This window comes from Rhea americana, unplaced genomic scaffold (genome assembly GCF_003343005.1).
Source record: "Rhea americana isolate MKP2758 unplaced genomic scaffold, rheAme1 scaffold_10, whole genome shotgun sequence".
NCBI classification, from domain to species: domain Eukaryota; kingdom Metazoa; phylum Chordata; class Aves; order Rheiformes; family Rheidae; genus Rhea; species Rhea americana.
This window is the reverse complement of record NW_028185039.1, coordinates 3128635-3133144: the sequence shown is the minus strand read 5'-3', so window position 1 is coordinate 3133144 and position 4510 is coordinate 3128635.

Genomic DNA, 4510 nt, shown 5'->3' with positions numbered 1-4510 from the left:
ATCTAATATCATCTCAAAAGCGATAAAAAGCCCCCTCCCCCCCAAAGATGAGTCTTCCTTTTACCAACTCTCTGAGCACTGAGCAGCAAGCTCACAAAACAAGTTGGAACTGTGTATCCCAAAGTCCTGGATTTACTGCAGTCTCTCCAATTTCTGGAGCTTTCCAGGACCCCCTCCATGYGCTGAGCTGAAAGAGAGGAAGTAAAAACAACTCCCTGCAGCATGCAGGTTCAACTGATTTCTTAGTCTATGTAGGATCACTACRAAGACTTATTTAGGAAAGAGCTCTTAAGAGTCATTGCACATAGTTCAGGCAAAAGCAATTCAAAGCTCAGTGGCSGTCAAACAGGGGAACAATGCAAGGAATAATGAAGAAAGTACTGAGAAACGGCATAAAGATGATTCTTWTGCTGATTGTATCAATCCTTGGTGTACCAAATCTTAAATACTGCTTGTCCTGATCATCTTCTCTGCAAAAAAGGCTAAAATAGAACAAGAAAGAAAGATTAGCAAGCAGGACAGCAAAGGGGTCTGGAAGCACAGAAGGGTTTCTGCATGAGGTGTGATTAACCGGTGTAGTACCCTCTGGCTTTGGGAAGAGCAGCTGAGAATATCCTACTGGGCTGCAAAATCATCAGTGATGAGGACAAAACGAACAGGGAACCATGTGCCGTTTCTCGCAATGCATTAAATACTATTTTTATAGTGAAAAGAAGCAAGCTTTTTGGTAAGGAAGTGAAGTAAAGCCCCCAAAATCAAGTTGAATATTTTAATGCTTTGTAAGTGGCACCTAGGGAAAGGAATTGTACAAGTCTTGCATTTTCAGYTGAAGAATCTCTCTGTATTTTGATTCATTTGGCTCAGCTCATGGTATAATGGAGCATAACTGATGTAACTTGGCTTGATGTGTCTCCTTGTTACATATACTGGAATAATATCTGCAGAAACATTTGAAATTACACATTTTTTTTCGGACATCTATTTTAAGGATCAGTAACTTCAAACAAGCAGAGCACTTAGGCATATTTTAAAGGCTTATTTATTTCCTGCAATCATGCATAGGTCATGGTTTAATCCTCATCAGAAAGCACACACTTTGGGATCCTGATTACAGAAGGGGGCARTGAAGGAAGGACATAGAAAGAAAAGGAAAAGTATCAGAGTTTACAGAAAGAGCTGAGAGTCTTGCACCCAACTAATAAATCTGATATTATTTTAGAAAAGAAATGATTTTTTTTTAAAAAAGCAACGCCCCAAGGCAACACCCCAAGATGCAAGACCATATTGGCTCTTCAAAATGCCTGTTATGATAATTTATGTCCCTGCTGGCCTCTGTGTGTCCCTATGTACCATAAAGCTTGGGCTTTGGGGCAACCAAGCAGGGAGCAGGCAACTCTATGGGAGGAGCCACTAAACCAGTTAATATTTCCTGGACTGCATGCTGAAAATCACCGCTCACTGAATTGCTTAGAACTTCATAGTAAGGATTTTAATGGCAATAATTATTTTTGAGTGAGGACGAGTAGGCCACACTAACACCAGGCAGCGAGAGGGTGGCTTTGCCTGGCCATATGCACCGCTTCTCTCAGCTGAGCTGGGTTGGCAAAAGGCCCCCGTGTTTTACTTGACAGCAAAGGAACTAGGACAGCTTTCTTCAGCAGATGAGCACTGGATTCTGGCCCACTTTGACTAAGTTAAAGAAATAATTGCCTGTGAATAAACTAGGAAGAAAAGTGCTAAATRTATTTATTAATAGATACCATATGCTTTTTGAAATTTATTAACAGGAGGCTCTTAAAAGTGCATGGCTGCTTCAAGAGTTGCACACATTTTCTGTGCACACTGTGTAYGCTCACCACTAAATGGACAGACTCATTTATGGATATTTTAAAAAACTACAGCCRTCTCTTCGAGTTCTGTGGAAGCCTKTTTATTCATTCTCAGTCACATATAGATAACTAAATTATTTAGCAAKCTCAATATWTGCTACTTCARTTGATTATAAGATTTTTCTTATTTTGAAAAATGAGGAAAGGTAGAGGAGTAAATTTCCTATATTACTTAATTCCTTGTACTTACAYACTTCATTGAAATGCCAGTATTTTGGGGTATGAGATTTTTTTTTTTTTTTTAAAAAAAAAAAGATGCTCAATTTTTAAGAATTACTGTTATTCTTGTTGCTATTAAGAATTCTTCCAAATGTCCTGAGACAGAAGCTCCAGTTGGTTATTGTAAGCGCTCCCACCATCTTCATGCGATGCTGCCTAAAGGTTTTGGCAGCAGGTGGGGCTGGCAGAAGCCTTCAGGCCACCCTCGTTTGTGCGAGCAGAACGACGCTGTGCTCGCTGGGCACATCCGCAGGGAGCACTACTCATGCCAGCTGTTGTCTTTGTCCCCACCCTTTTTACTCCAATTATTGCCCAGTATTTCCCCAGAGCTTACTTCAGAAGTAGGATTATAACTGTCCTCAAAATGCACTTTTACAGTTGCTGCCTGCTAATGACCAGAGCAATACACGGGGCGTTCAGCCGTGCAGGCAGAAGCTCTGGCTAATTGATTCTGGCTTGGATATGCGAAGTGTGGCAAGCGGATGTAGGATTTTAAGGTCTATTTAATCAGCTTTGTAATTTGAAATTTGATTTGAGCTCGAGTTATTTAYGTACCAGAGAGAATTCAGCTACAGGAGGGCTTCTGGGCTCTCTGCACCCTGTGTGTCCCAGATACTGGCAGGAGACATCATTGGTTTTATGTCCACCTCTGGATGTGCTGGGGTGCAATTATGTATATCCTGCTTTGGTCACGCCACCAGCACCATCCAAGCAGGCTAGCTTTAACCCRTGGTACAAGCTTTCATGACCTGCACGTGCTGCCCTGACTACAGGCCAGCCATTCCTGCAGTAAATCCTGCAGGAGCTACTGGGAGGGGTTGTCTCTCAGAGCATCACAGTCCAGTTTACACAGCTCAGCGTGAGCGGCTGCACAGGAGCCCGGAGGCTGTTTGGGTGCTGCGGGTCTCTGAACTCGAACGTGGAACGGGGCCGAGTGCGGTGATGTGGTCGTGGCTCTTCGGGCAGCTGCTAACTGTTAAGCGTGTTTTCAAGCTTTCTGCTAGCAGAGTGAAAGTTGAAAAGGCCAGCCTGCACATTTTAGAAAACTTATTTGTAAGCTCCAAATTCAAATATTTTGATTTTTAAGCCCAGATTTAATCTCACCACTGTGAAAAGCAGTCCTTGTTTCTCCCTACCTGTTACATCCAGAAGCATGTCTGTAGACGAAAACCAAAGCTCTCTATTCTGCAACCTCCCACAGACATATGCACGCACATTATGTCCCATGTTTAATTGCCTTTCAAGAGTATCTTATCTTGGCACAAACTTGTCATTGGTTTATCTCTACTCAGGATAAATGCATACCTAATCTTATTACTGGATACACTGAGAGCAGGCAATCTCATTAATAGCCACCCTTAAGGGATTTTTATCCATGGATCCATTTCGTAATTGCAACAGAGCTACATAATATATAAATACATCCCTTCAATGGCACAGCCATCCTCATGCTGTCCTCATGCTGTTCAGTCTTGCACATTTCATAAAAAAAAAAAAAAAAAAAAAAATCTAGGGAAGAAAAGGAAATTTTTTCTGAGCCATAGCTCTTGGAAGCTTGTTAGGTTTTCAGATCACACCATAGGCTTACAAGCTTGATTTGTCAGGTTCATGATTGTTACTGGATATGTGAGTTTTATCATTTTTAGCTTGGATAGTCACTAAGAATACTTTTCCTTGGCAAAGCATAGAGTTCTGTATGCTCTTTGTTGTAACATATAGAATCCTGTAAGGGGAAAAACTTCTCTTGTTAGCTACACATCATTTTCAACACCAGCAGCAGTAAGATAGCTTTTGAGAAGTAAATTATGTTCATTTATTCAGTRAGTGCAAAATACCCCGTAAGGTATCATAGCTTAAAGGCTTCCTAATCAACTTTACTTCGTCATTAAATAATTATGCTTAGTGTATCTCAAATACACTTGTGTCACATCTCATATATAGGATAGCTAGTTAATATGAGTCATTACTGAGGCTGAATGAACCATTCATAATTAAACCTGAACCAAACAAAACTGCCTGGTTTTGGGTTATGTGAACATTTCAATGAGTCTGGGCTAAGTTTCCAACAAACTTCAATTCAATTAATGTCCAAACCCCAGCAARATACATATTTACTACATAGATCCAAGCCACAGCAAGCAATAATCAATTTGGTGGATATTTTTTTTCTCCCTTGGATTGTCCTTTGGAAATGTCAGGATAATTAGTGCTTGGCTCAAAAGGCATTGATTTATCATCTCCTTCCCCCCATGATGGGAGCAAAGTGAGGATGGGCATGTTGAGGTTCTTGAGAACCTCTCTGTGCCTCTCTATGTACATGAGTGAAGCGAGCAAGTATTTCAATGTTTCATTCAGGCTGAACAATTTGTAGCTGCAGGCCATGCAGTTGTGCACATGGTTTT